Source organism: Hyperoodon ampullatus (genome assembly GCF_949752795.1).
Source record: "Hyperoodon ampullatus genome assembly, chromosome: 10".
Classification (NCBI taxonomy): domain Eukaryota; kingdom Metazoa; phylum Chordata; class Mammalia; order Artiodactyla; family Ziphiidae; genus Hyperoodon; species Hyperoodon ampullatus.
This window is the reverse complement of record NC_136923.1, coordinates 33,008,532-33,023,454: the sequence shown is the minus strand read 5'-3', so window position 1 is coordinate 33,023,454 and position 14,923 is coordinate 33,008,532. Positions and strand designations below refer to the sequence as shown.

Sequence of the window (14,923 nt, the reverse complement as noted above, 5' to 3'; positions counted from 1 at the left end):
AACCCGTGATGAACTGGAGTTGGTAGGGAAACACCCCAGCTTCCTAAAGCTTGAGGGGACAACTTGGAGGTACAGTCTCTCAGCCTTGACTATGCATTGGAATCACCAGGGGAGTTTAAAATGCTCCGGGGTCCTGACTCCTGCTAGCCAGGGATTCTGAACAACAGGAGTTCCGGAAGCTCCCCAGGTGAGTCTATTGTGCAGCAAAGTTTGAGAATCACTGCCACACAGTCTCCTAGAAGTCCTCAGCAGGATTGAGCCCCAGTTGCCCACAGAGCTAACCTGTTCATGATCACACGCTGTAGTGGCTTCCTTCCCTTCCCTGTTTCTCTTGCCCACTCCCTCACCAGTGCTTCTGGGGATCACCTCCCAAATAAACTACTCGCACTTGTATCCGGGTCTGCTTCTAGGGCACTGAACCTAAGACAAGCTGAACCTGGCTCTGTGCTTCTAAAACTAGCAGTGTACTAGGAGGCAGGTAAAGCCACAAAATAAAAATGGTCTGTCAACTTGACTTTGGGGGAAGCCATGCAAGCCATTATTTGTATATTTGAAGAAGAATGTAATGTCAATTTACATGAGTGTTTAAAGATAAGGCTGGGAAGAAATTTAAAGTTGAACGACCTTCACATTGACTGTCCCTTGTGAAAGACACAGAAAGGGCTGAGTCAGCTTCCTTTCTGATCAGAGGTTGGGAAGAGTCCAGGAAGCCAGAGAGGCGCAGCTTCTACTTCTCCAGGCTTCGCTTCACAGTCTATCCACACATTCCTCCAGCAGAAAGGAGTCTCAACAAGACTAATAGGAGGCTTTTGTCATTTGGTTACTAATCAGAGACCAAATGCTTTAAGCACAAGCCCTCAGGGCTAACAAGAGCAGAACCATTTTTACAATATTACTTTTTTTGTATCTCTATTCACCAGGTGAGGTTCATCCTTGCATGGAGAGATTAGACCTGCAGATTTTATTTTATTATTTATTTATTTATTTATTTATTTATTTTGCGGTAGGCGGGCCTCTCACTGTTGTGGCCTCTCACTGTTGTGGCCTCTCCCCTGTGCTCCGGAGCACAGGCTCAGTGGCCATGGCTCACGGGCCTAGCCGCTCTGCGGCATGTGGGATCTTCCCAGACCGGGGCACGAACCCGTGTCCCCTGCATCGGCAGGCGGACTCTCAACCACTGTGCCACCAGGGAAGCCCTGCAGATTTTAAATTAAGGTGAGAAACAACAACTTAAATAGGGATTTAATTAGAGTTTTAAGATGGAAGGTTGGTTTGATTTTTTTGATCTCCTTGACTGGGTGGGAACATTGGTACTGCTGGAGACTTGTAATCAAGAGCCTTAGAGGTGTCAAGGCAGAATGTCATCATCATTTAACCTGTCCCTAGATACTGCAGGCAGAAGGATTAGGTTATTTAACAAAAGAAAACTTTCTGGAAGATACTCTGACAATATCTATCAGTAAAATAGTTGGTAGGAATAACGGTGGGATATACTTTCACCAAGATCCACACACAAGGATGTTTACTGTAGCACTGTTTATAAGTAGCAAAATACTGGAAACAAAATGTCCACCAAAAGAAACTGGTTAAACAAAACTATGGTCCATCCATATAATATGAAATACTATGCAATTAGAAAGAATAGTGTAGAGCTACACAATGTATGGAAGGTCCTCCAGGATATATTGAGTAATAGTAATAATAATAATAATAATAAAATTGTATGCACAGCACGTTTCCTACTGTGTCAAATTCTTAAAATTAGAAGAGGAAAATACATATATATCTATATCTATCTATTTACATATAAATACATACATCCCGATTGTATGAATCAAATTTCTTTCTGTAAGGAAGCACATGTAGTGTTCATTGGAGACTTGGGGTAGGAGGAAGGAGACTATCACTTTTTATTTGGTGCTATCATACACTTATATACCCTAAGCATGTGTACACACACACACACACACACATACACACCCCATTATAGGCTATCTAGGTACTGGGACAACTGCCTTTTTATTTAGTGGCTGTTATTTCCTTCTTTATATCTCTGTACTAAAGAAAGAAGGCACACCTAAAGTTTTTAAAAATAGATGCATATAGGTAGATTGGAATTGGAGGCATCAGAATGAATTCATGGTTACACATACACACATATTTGTGCAATGACACCCTAGTAGCAATGAACACACCAAGTGCCCAGATCTTGGTTTCAAAGTACCAGTCTCCACTAAAAGGACCCAGAGCTCTTTGGAGAAAAGGCTGATTTTAGGGCTGGGGTAGGGAAAATACAAGATGAGCCTGGAACATGCTGATGTATCAAAAGTAACGAAGTACTCTAAGAAAGATGGATGAGGCACCAGCTTATAGGGCTCTCACTAGCCAAAACAGAGCTCCATGACCCCATAATATAAATATAATATATATGATTTAAATAAATGAATAAATAAATGGTGAAGGGACACCTCTTCTGTATAGAACACTAATAAACGTAGAATGGATGATGGAGTTAAAAAATCATTGATGGATGCTAAACTAGTGGGTTAACATTTCATGAGGGATAGGACTCTTCCACAGTTTCAATTTACTTGTAATTTAAAAAGGGAAAAATTGTAACTTTACAATAGAGAAATTTAGAAAATGCCCCCTGAACTAAGTAACCAAAGCTAATGTCACCAATACTGGTACAAACTGATACCGTGTATCCTCTGATGTGATACACAGAGAAAGACACCATATCACTTCTGTCATATTCCTGTGAAAAATGCACAGCTTAAAAAAAGTATTCCTGGGCTTCCCTGGTGGCGCAGTGGTTGGGAGTCCGCCTGCCGATGCAGGGGATGCGGGTTCGTGACCCGGTCCGGGAGGGTCCTGCGTGCCGCGGAGTGGCTGGGCCCGTGAGCCGTGGCTGCTGGGGTCCAGAGCCTGTGCTCCACGATGGGAGAGGCCACAATAGTGAGAGGCCTGTGTACCGCAAAAAAAACAAAAACAAAAACAAACAAACAAAAAAGTATTCTTCCATCACTCCAGATTTTTTTTTTTTTTTTTTTTTTTTTGGCGGTACGCGGGCCTCTCATCGTTGTGGCCTCTCCCGTTGCGGAGCACAGGCCCCGGACGCGCAGCCTCAGCGGCCATGGCTCACGGGCCCAGCCCCTCCACGGCATGTGGGATCTTCCCGGACCGGGGGCACGAACCCGTATCCCCTGAATCGGCAGGCGGACTCTCAACCACTGCGCCACCAGGCAAGCCCCTCCAGATATTTTTTTAAATGCATAATCAGAAGATAGTCATGGAGAAACATCTAATAAACCTACATTGAGGGAAACTGTACAACCTAACCGGTTTCTACTCTTCAAAACTGTCAAAATCAAGAAACACCAAAAAGGCCTGGGGAACTGTTCCAGATTGAAAGAGACAAAAGAATATGTGACAATAAATGCAATGCATGATCCTGAATTGGACTCTAGACCAGGAATAACAACAGCTGTAAAATACATTATTGTGACAGTTGACAAACTTTAAAAATGAACGGTGGGGGCTTCCCTCATGGTGCAGTGGTTAAGAATCCACCTGCCAATACAGGGGACACGGGTTCGTGCCCTGGTCTGGGAAGATCCCATGTGCCGCAGAGCAACTATGCCTGTGTGCCACAACTACTGAGCCTGCGCTCTAGAGCCCGCAAGCCACAACTACTGAGCCCAAGCACCGCAACTACTGAAGCCTGCGTGCCTAGAGCCTGTGCGCCACAACAAGAGAAGCCACCGCAATGAGAAGCCCGCTCACTGCAACAAAGAGTAGCCCCTGCTTGCCGCAACTAGAGAAAGCCCACATGCAGCAACGAAGACCCAACACAAAAATAAAATAAATAAAATTAAATTTAAAAAAGAGAATGGTGGAGGAGTTAATATATTTTGTCAATGTTAAACTTTCTGCTTCTGATAATTATACTGTGTGAGGATGCTCCTGTTCTTACACTGAAGTATTTGGGGCTAAAGGGGTGTAATGTCTGCAATTCATTCTCAAATAGGAAGAAAAATAATTTACATTTATACGTTAAATATATATATTCTATATCTCTATCTTTAACTATCCATATCTATCTATCTATCTATCTAACTACTGAGAGACTGATACACAGAGAGAGACACAGAGAAAGCAAATGTAAACAATCAGTGAAGGTGGGTAAAGAGTATTCAGAAGTATCTTATTTTAGACTTGCAACTTTTCTATAAGTTTGAAATAATACTAAGTTGCCAAAAGTAAAATAAGTTCACAAATAAGCTGCACACTCTCACGCTCCTCAAGAAAAAGACAAGCCCATAAACACTCATTCCTCTTCAGGGCATCTGATATCCACCCATTGCCCAACTCCAGGGGGCCTTAGGCCCTCAGGGCTCAGCTCTGCAGGATCTGCTAACCCTAGGTGCCTGCAGGCTCCATGATCCTACAAGGGAGTCTGCCCAGGCACTTCAGCAGAACTTGGTTGGGTATTAGCTGGGACACAATTCCTTAGGCCTGAGAAGAATATAATTTAAGGCTTGTTTGATCAAAATAGCTCTCTTCCAAACAAAACTGGAAATTCTCACAAGAGGCTCTTTATTTATTTTGTTTTTTGGGTTTTTTTTGCGGTACACGGGCCTCTCACTGTTGTGGCCTCTCCCGTTGCAGAGCACAGGCTCCGGACACACAGGCTCAGCGGCCACGGCTCACGGGCCCAGCCGCTCCGCGGCATGTGGGATCTTCCCAGACCGGGGCACGAACCCGTGTCCCCTGCATCGGCAGGCAGACTCTCAACTACTGCGCCACCAGGGAAGCCTGGGGCTCTTTATTTTTAAAGATGTTTCTCTCCGTAGAAAGAAACAGCTAAAAGGAAAATAACTGTGTAATAGGTAATACCCCTCCCCTCAAAACAATGCACTTGAATATGCCAACAATGTATCTTAATGTAGTTCCTCAGAATGTGGCCTCTGGAAGGACTGGACCTCTCTCCTTGTCCAACTAGAGTTCATTTGCACAAAGGAGGCCACCAGTTTTCAGACTAGTCTTGACTAACTTGAGAAAATGCTCCTGGCAATAGTCTGCAGAGAAGCTGTCAGAACAATAACGTTGGAAAGATGTCAACTGTGATTAGAGGGACATTTTCCTTCTGCAGCTGTCTCTGAAAGTGGAGGAGGGCCTCATCACAACCCCAAATTATAGGAGAGAGGTAAAGGGCCGCCAAACACCAGGGACATGCAGGTATTCAGGGAATCCTTCCTTCAGCAGCACTATCATGTCCTGTCAAGCTTTGAGTAAAAAAGCAAAAGTTGTGATAAGCCACAAGTGGGCTGCAGGGAGGGGGAAAGGACTTTGTGCTAAATTTTCTAATCCTGAATTTTTGCTTCAAAGCCCATCCCAATCACTTTTATCCTGAGGTCTGAAACTGAGATCTGGATTTTGGAGAATCAAAGCATATTCATCCAGCATTTAATCCATTTCCCAGGAAATCAGTGTTTTACTAAGAGTAGAATTCTTTCATGTCCAGAACTTTCCTGGGCATTTCTAAGGCCTAATCCAGCACACAGAAAAAGCTCAACAAATGTTTGTTGACTGACACACATGAACAAATGAACCCAAAATAGCGAATATAAAGCTGCAGAATTTCTTTTCAGAAAGACTAAAACACCAAGATGTGCCATCCATAAAATTCCATTTTTGATTCTGGGACCCACAATATTTCTCATTTCTTGGCAATAGAAATCCAGGGACTTCCCTGGTGGTCCAGTGGCTAAGACTCCACGCTCCCAATGCAGGGGGCCTGGGTTTGATCCTTGGTCGGAGGACTAGATCCCGCATGCATGCTGCAACTAAGAGTTCTCATGCCGCAGCTAAAGATGCCGCATGCCACAACTGAGACCCGGAGCAGCATGCATAAATAAATAAATAAATAAATAATCCAGGAACAACAAGAGACTCAGATGAATGAATTTCACTCTATAGTTTCATTCATTCAACAAATATTTTATGGAGTACCTATTAGGTGCCAGGCACTGTGCAAGCTGTTGTAGATACATTGGTTAACAAAAGAGATATGGTCCCTGACCTCAGAGGGGACAGAGATGATAAAACAATAAGCAAATAAAAAAGCTAGTTTTAGGGTGTACTAAGTGTTATGAAAAAAGTAGACCAGGGTAATATGAAAGCCTATGAAAGGTGGGGAGGGGTGAAACTACCAGAGAGAGAGGTCAGGGAAGCTTCTCAGAGGAGGAACATTTGAGATGACACCTAAGTGATGGGATGGAGCCAACCAAGCAAAGATGGGGATAGATGGGGAGTTAGAGCTCCTAAAGGCCCCTCATCATTAAAGGTTCAAGTTCTCTCTTTCCACACACAGTCTCTAATGCCTGTTCTGATTGGCCAATGCCCATGGATGTGTGCTGGTTCCATACCTAGTGCCTGTTCTGATTGGCCAGCGTCCATGAACATGATTGTTTATGTGGAAGAACATCATCTCCTATTAATAAGAGAACTGTACTGAGGCAATTTTCTTTCTCAGTTTATTTGAAGAGAAATTAAGGGTGAATAATTTTACTCATCTTTGTGTTATTGTTAGTCATGAACACGGTGCTGAATTTCTTAAGACTTGTTAGTGTCCGTAAGACCCTATGCAAAGTCAGGTCTGGTCTACTTTTTTTTTAAAGGTTGGGAAAATTACTTTATGAAGGCTTAAGAAGTACTGAGTATAATTAAACTGTAGTCCAGAGTTAGATACAATTTAATATAGTTCAATCTCAAAATAAAAGTTATTGTAGGTGAGACCACGAAATTTCCTAACATGAGACTTTAATACGTTGCGCTAAATTTAAAACAACTCAGAGGAACCAATATTTACAGTAGATGGTGTACTTATGAAAACTCTGGCATCACCTATATTATATACATGTATATATGTGAATATATATATAGAGAGAACCCAAGATTATATGAACTAGGAAACAGATGTTGTATATTTCAACAGCAATACTAGAGTGCAGAGTTTGAGACTAGGATTTATAACATGGGATTTGGAAAAGGAGCAGACATCTTGTTTTCAAAACCTGAAGTTTTTCTCAAGACCCAAGTCAACATTGTAACTGCCACAGAAAAGGAAAAAGGGAAGCTTTTCTCACTTCAATTGTTCATCTGCACCAGAAAGTCCAGTATCCCTGAGACAGGGACCACTGCAATAAGGGAGTGAATAGGTTCTCCCAAAGGAATACTGTTACTTCATTATGCCTCCTGCCCTGGTCACCAGGAGCAAACTTTGCATTTCCCAACCTAATGCTTGGCAGCACCAAGACATTTCAGTAATGGTTCATCATAAACCCTGCATTCTCCATCTTCATGAAATAACCTTGTCTCCCATTGAATTTCCTTTTCCTTCCTTTCTCGGGCTTCTGCTCTTTGTCCTTCTTCAAGTCTATGCTTGGCTTCAGTTGCTGCATCAATGTCTCTGATCTTTAAGTTGAAAGTGACATCCTTCCAAAGGCAGTGGGATTCGTACTCATTCTGATCTTCCAACTTCCTCACTTTCTTCTTGATTATAGGCAACTTGTTGGTATCTATAAAAACTACATTTTCCCCTGTTGAGTATTTTGCATACAGTACACCATTCCATTCCCCTTCAACTGAGCAGAAAGACTTCCTGTCGTTTGGAGAAAAAATCTCAGCAGTAATTCTGTGCTTCTTGCCCCCATAGAAAGGTTTAGTGTGGAAGATGATATTGGCACTTTAGCCAGTTTGGGAACAATTAATATTGCATTCTCCACCTAGTTCCACCCAGGGCACTGTTAAGGATAGACCTTCCATAACCATTGCGGAATGTGAGAATGTAATGTTCATCAGGGTCTAGACACAAGACACAGCCCTGTCCTATGTTGTGCACCCCAACTGACATCCCAAGGAATTGTGATTTGGTCCAGATATGAGCATTGAATTGTATCTTCTTGTTAAAACACTCAGCATAAAAGGCTGAAACTGGTGGATGATGGGAAACCTGCTCAGCCACGAATGTTACGCTATTCTTGGAAACCCAGGGAATTGGTCCTTCTGAAACTAGCTCCAAATTCTCTTCAGTATCATTGGTAATATCCAGTGACACTGAAAGATCTCACCCAAAATGGGGTTGTATGGCTTTTTGGCAACCGATCCTTTCCTTCCTACGTGAAAGGTTGAGAGGTGCCATTTTACAACCTGAACCATTCAGTCTCTGGCATCCTTCTGGTCACTAATACTCACAAACAGGTTCGGATGTGCAAAAAAGTCTGCATACATTTCTAAAAGAGATCTTCTTTCAAGAGTAAATGTTGGAAGAACTACCTTAGTAAGATCCATTCCAAGCCTAACCTGTGACAACAGATGCACGATAACACTCTTGTGCTCTTCCACCGACCCTGCCTCTCCTTCATCATCTCTATCATCATGTGAATAGAAGAGGTCAGCATCACTTGTTCCATTGGACATGGAAGAATTAAGTGATTCCGTGGTATCTGGGCGCTTTAGACTATTTCCTGAGCTGCTGTGTGTCCAGACTGAGGCAGAACCAGAGGAATCTATTAAGTGCTTTGAGGATGAGCCACTCTGATGGAATCATCCGCATTATAGAATTCATCTTCACTGCTAGAATAAGAGAACTCTGGGACTGTGTTTGGAGACAAGTTGGCATGGCTTGGAGAAGTGAGACTGCTACTAGGTGGTGAGTGCTCACTGCCTGTACTATTTGGTGTTGGGAGTCTGATGATGTCCCAAGGTAGGAGCTAATACAGGTCCAACTGGTAGAGAAGATGGACGCTGCTCTGATTTACACAACTGAGTGGGTTCTGGAGGTAAGACAGTCTGGGAGGGCACTGTGTTGATCACAGGGATCCAAGGGACTAGGTTGATATATTGCATCCATAGGATTAATAGTACTTTTAGCGATCTGCAGCAACACAATGCAGTGTTTAGTTGATTCTACCATGCTATTTGCTGTCTCTTTGAGAGTTTCAATTTTCTTTCTCTGTTCATCATCTTTGCAGTTTTGAACTTTGTCATCAAAAAGCTTTAACTTGGGCTTCCCTGGTGGCGCAGTGGTTGAGAGTCCGCCTGCCGATGCAGGGGACACGGGTTCGTGCCCCGGTCCGGGAAGATCCCACATGCCACAGAGTGGCTGGGCCCGTGAGCCATGGCCGTTGAGCCTGCGCATCCGGAGCCTGTGCTCCGCAACGGGAGAGGCCACAACAGTGAGAGGCCCACATACCGCAAAAAAAAAAGCTTTAACTGTTCTATCAAGATCTGTAGGTAAGCATCAGCCTCTGTAAGTTTCTTATCAAAGTCTTAGACACTAGGAACAAATCCTGAATCTAAACCTCCGCAAGTAGCCGTCAAGCCAAGGCCCCCACCCTCTGTGCCTCCAGGGGAGGGAGCCGAGGGCTGCTTCCGGGCACCCCCTCTTTTCCCCACTCTGCTGCATCATGGGGCTGATGCCTGGTCTACTTCTCGTCTCTAAACTCATTCCCTTTGCTCTGCGCTCCAACCTCCCATAATCCCAGTTCCTCTTTCCCCATGTTTCCTCTGCCTGGAACCCTCTTTCCTCCCCCTTTTCTCTCAGCCAACTCCTCCTCATCCTTCAGATATCAGCCTGACATCCAAGATAGCTCCAAACCACATTAAATCTCCCAGTTATGGCCTCTCAGCCTCAGGTGCCTCCTCTTTGTTGTACTAACCCTATTAAAATGTTACCCTTGGGGCTTCCCTGGTGGCGCAGTGGTTGAGAGTCTGCCTGCCGATGCAGGGGACACGGGTTCGTGCCCCGGTCCGGGAAGATCCCACATGCTGTGGAGTGGCTGGGCCCGTGAGCCATGGCCGCTGAGCCTGTGCGTCCAGAGCCTGTGCTCCGCAACGGGAGAGGCCACAACAGTGAGAGGCCCACGTACCAAAAAAAAAAAAAAAAAATGTTACCCTTTACTTGTGTGATAACTTGGTTAACGTCTGTCTCCCCCCTCAAGGTAAGTTCAAAGAATGCGGAAACCAGATCAAGTTCACTTACTGTGGTACTTCTAGTGCATTCTATTATGTGGGCACATACAGTATAAAGCTTTGTGGTCACCATCTTGAAACTCTTAACTTTTTTAACAAGGGACCTGAATTTTCATTTTTCACTGGCCCCTGCAAATTACATAGTCAGTCTTGGGAAGGAAAGAATGTATAGGGGCTCTTCTGTGATGAATACTCATTCTGAGGCCACCATCCCTAAAAACCCAAAGCAAGTTTGACTACCAAGCGTTGATTTCTTCAAATATTAAACAAATATTTATTGGACGTTATGTGCTTACATAGTGGAGCCCTGCTGAGTGCAGAGCTCTGTCCATGAAGGTGGCCCTCTTCCTGCCTTCCTCTTGGATTTCTTGATCCCATGCCAATTAAAGATGCTTCTGACTTCTTGTGGGCTATATCTCACCCTGGACTTCACCACTCTCTGAACAATCTATTGATAGGTTTAACAGGACAGGACTTCCCTGGCACGGGCTCAACCCTGAAGATAAGAAGTACTTTCCCCATTAGAACTTCAGTCCTGCCTTCAACCTGCCAATAAGACTCAGGCCAAAACAGAAACTTCATCTTGCAGAAGTACTTTCTTAATCTCCCCAATTTTAAAGCCCTGGTTCACCTCAGGATATTGTAAAAGGTTTGCCAGAAAGTGGCTCTCTGAGTTTGGCAATACTTGCCTGCTGCATTTTAGCCCGGGCTCATCACTGATGCATCAACAAACATTTACTTTCAGTAGCCACAGACTGACAGTGCTGCTCCACTCACTGGATATCTCAGACTGACAAACAACTGACAAATGTCACACAGTAAATTAAATTCACAGGCAAATTTGGAAACACTAAGTTTGTTAGCAAATTGTAATACCATATTGAAAGAGGAACAGCAAAAATGGAAAACGATGTTACTCATCAGAACAGAGTATCGCCAATATGTTAGGGAAAATGGCAGAGAGAGCTGAACGCCAAGAATTCCAATATAGTTTTGAACTTTAAAGAAAGAAAAGTGATGTTGCTTTACACCATTTGGATATATACCTCGGGGTACTGTTTCCCAAAGGATCAGTCTGGTACCTTGTGGTTTGTAAGATCATTTTAGGCAGTATGCTTACCAGCTGCCTTGGTTTGGGCTCCCCCAAAAGCAGATCCTGGGTAAAGATTTAGGTATAAGCTGTTTACATGGGAGGTGATCCCCAGGAAGAACTGGTGGGGAGTGGGAAAGTGAGGTGGCAAAAGGAGGGAGGCCACAAAAAGCTGTAAAGCCACCAGGTTACAGCTGTGGGCAGCTGGAGTAAAACCCACTGGGGCCCCCCTGAGAGACTGTGTAAGGCACACCTCATAATTTTCCACTAAGGGGTGGGGAGGTGGAAGTATTTAATCCACCAACTCCTGCCTCTCACTGATGGGGAGGGGCCCCTCGGGATGTTAACCCCCTTGGCTGGAAACCCCTGCATGTTGAAGGACACAGGAAGTCATAAATGGGTCTAGGGGACTCTGGAGGTGATTTCTGGAGTAAGCCTAGGCAATATGAGTGGGGCACTGGGAGAGTCTGCTCTGACAGGCTTTACCCAGCAGCAGATCACATAGGAAAGTTATCATGTTTTCAACTCACTGTCCATTCTCAGTCCATCAGACTGGGGCTACCTCACCTTTAACACCCACTCAGTGCTTACTAACCTCAATCTTTCTCTCTCTCCAGGGTGCGAAGAGACTCAGGCAACAGCATCTAGCTAGAATTTAGTTACTCTGTTTTGTGGGTATCTATTTATCTTAATACTTATATTCAAATTTGGGCCAGCATACTGGTTTTATATTATAATAATATAACCTTTCCATTAAAGATAACTATAAGGGAAAAACTGTCGGTCTGTAGAAAACTATTAAGTGTTTTACAATGTTAAGGGCTATGGTAAAAGATGATTCATAAATGACTGAGGTTTAGGAAACACTTTCTTTGTGGAAACTCCCTCTCATAACTGTCACACAAAGTAACTGGCCCACGATCTTGCTGCTCCTGACAAGTACAGAAAAAGTGACACTCTGTTGCCCTCTTCCCTGGAATGAGTGAAAAGAGACTCCTACCCCACCCCCCACCCCCAACACATGCCCGTCCTTTCTGGAGAAGATCTGTAGCCCTCCGTCTGCCCAGTCATGGATTAAAAATGAAATTCGTATCTAACAGGTCTAACTTTAGCCACAGGAAACAGGAGCACTTGGGGGACCCAAAGGGTTAGCCAAGCTTTGTTAAAGGACGGGCACATTATCTTTTCTGAACCTTCTTCCTTCCCCTTTTTGGGAGGGGAGGGGTGGAGGCTTAGCTTTGGGGAGTGATCAGGAAGTGAGGCCTGCTGGATCTGTTTCCTGGTCAGCTGTGTGGGAGGTTTCACTGTTGTCACTGTTTGGCTCTCAAACTTATGCTACATATCATTAGGACCAAGTGATGCCCACTTTAGAGTATATTATAAAAAATATTTTGATGATGAAAATCACTCAAATGAGGAATTAAAAAACCCTCTATGTTGAAAATGTCTAGACACCTTGACCACAAATAAGAAATGCTTCTGTGAAGAAAAGAAAGTTTAAACCTAAGTAGTTTTGTTTTGTTTTGTTTTTGCAGTACGCGGGCCTCTCACTATTGCGGCCTCTCCCATTGCAGAGCACAGGCTCCGGACGCGCAGGCTCAGCGGCCATGGCTCACGGGCCCAGCCGCTCCGCGGCATGTGGGATCCTCCCGGACCGGGGCACAAACCCGTGTCCCCCGCATCAGCAGGTGGACTCTCAAACACTGCGCCACCAGGGAAGCCCATAAACCTAAGTAGTTTTTAAAACTTACATTTGTATATATTTTCTAGCTTACTTACAATGTGCATAATTTATAGGTCTGCTTTATAAATTTTCATCAGAAGTTGCCAGATCACAAGTGTTGTTACTCTCTTATCTGATGCATAAGTAGCAAAATAGAGAACAATTACCCACTGGTTACCTATTTTTTAAGGTCACCAAACTAACTGTATGACCTTAGGCATTTCACATTCCTGCTCTGGATCTCAGTTTCATTATCTGTAAGATGAGGGCACTGGACCAGGTGACCTCCAAAGTTTGCTTCTAACATCGTATGCGTGTATGACAACACGTAGCCAAGGAGATTGCTGGGTAAGGGGTGGGGGGAATGAGAATGGCAGAGATTGGAAAACACTTTCTAGAAATAAATATGATATTCTGTTTTTGCCTCAAAGTCACAGATGACAATAATCCTAGTTGTAAATTATGTTTTTGAAACACAATGTCTGTGTCCAGATTCCAGCATAGCCCAGAGCACTACACAAAGAAGGTGATCCACCAATGTGTGTTGAATGAGTGGACAAAGGCACCTTCCCTGAATGTCTTTTGAGGACTCAAGGCTAATGCCCGATTATTTACAACAGCCAAGATATAGAAACAACCTAAGTGCCCATCAATGGATGAGTGGATCAAGAAGATGTGTGTGTGTGTGTGTCTGTGTGTGCGGTTAAAACAACAAGATGCCATTTCACATCCATCCATCAGATTGGCAAAATTAAAAGCCTGACAATACTAAGAGTTGGAGAAATGAGGCTTCTCATCCAAGGCTACAGGGAGAGTTACAGACTGGAGAGTAACTTGACAGCTTCCAGTCAAGCTGAAGATAGGCATGTTTTCCTGCCCAGCATCCCACTTTTAAGGACATAGTCTAGCGTAATTCTTGGAGGTGGCGGGCACTTAGAGGTCTGTACTTGAGGGATGCTCAGGATGTTTGTAACAGCAAAAGACTGGACATAACAGAAATATCTTTTAGTACGTAGATGGAGTATAGGACATGCACCAACATTTCCATCAGTCAAAACCCATCCATCAATCAGGCTCCTCCTCTCACATATACCTGCCCAGACCATTACATTGCGCTTGGATATGCAAAACACACATCAGCTCCAACACTGCTAGTTCATGCCTCCTACCTGACTCATGTTTGGATAGCTGCATTTGTTTCCCTATAGTTTATTTTGATCCAACCAGAATTACAAGCACACAGGGCCTCCTTGCTTCTAGACTAGTGGTTCTCAAAATTTTTGGTCTCAGGACCCCTTTATACTTTTAAAAACTATTGAGGGCCCCAAGAGCTTTTGTTTATGTTGGTTATATCAATATTTGCAGTATTAGAAAATAAAATTAAGAATTAAAAAATTTCTTTCTTTTTAAAAGTAATGAGTGTATTATTACTTCTTAATCTAATTATCACATTTTAATGAAAATTAACTATATTTTCCAAAACAGAAAATGTAGGGAGAAAAGCAGCATTGCTTCATACTTTTATAACTCTCTTTAATGGCTGGCTGCACAGAAGACAGCTGGATTCACATATCTGCTTCTGTAATGAATCTGTTGTGGTGTGTTATTTTGGTTGACGCATATGAAGAAAATCTGTTCTGTAGTTACGTAGTTAGTACTTTCTAGGTCTCAGGAACTCCTTGGATCACACTTTAGAACCACTGTTTTAAATCACCCTACATTCTGCCAAAAGTTATCTTTCACACAAACACAATCATGTCATTTCCCGCTTCCCTCAAAGCGTGAATGGCTGCCTATGGCTCATAAAGTTAAGTCCGAATTCTGCACAAAAACCCTTCGCATTTAGCCAATCTCGTGTCTGTCCAAACTCCATTACTGCTCTACTTTATATACTGGTACTCTACCCACCTCCGGGTACACACGCATGCTTGTCCTGTTCTGCTTGTTCGTGCCTCTGAGCCTCAGCTTTCCTCCTGCTAAGACTCCTGTGTATCTCTTGTAACCCTGTCCAAAGGTCACCTCCTCTAGGAAGCCTTCTCTGATTCACCCTTCCCTTGGAGTTTACTTTTTTG

At 43.6% G+C, this 14,923-nt stretch overlaps 1 protein-coding gene and 1 pseudogene across 3 annotated transcripts in view; both read right to left on the bottom strand.

Moving 5' to 3' along the window:
• ARHGEF3 (Rho guanine nucleotide exchange factor 3) overlaps nucleotides 1–14,923 on the bottom strand; it is a gene marked incomplete at both ends in the record, with an annotated part of 279,852 nt that overhangs the window by 156,064 nt on the left and 108,865 nt on the right. The gene's annotated exons all lie outside the window — the stretch shown is intronic.
• Nucleotides 7,270–8,995, bottom strand: LOC307059695 (oxysterol-binding protein-related protein 9-like; annotated as a pseudogene). The gene has a single exon. The product of its transcript is annotated as an oxysterol-binding protein-related protein 9-like (transcript).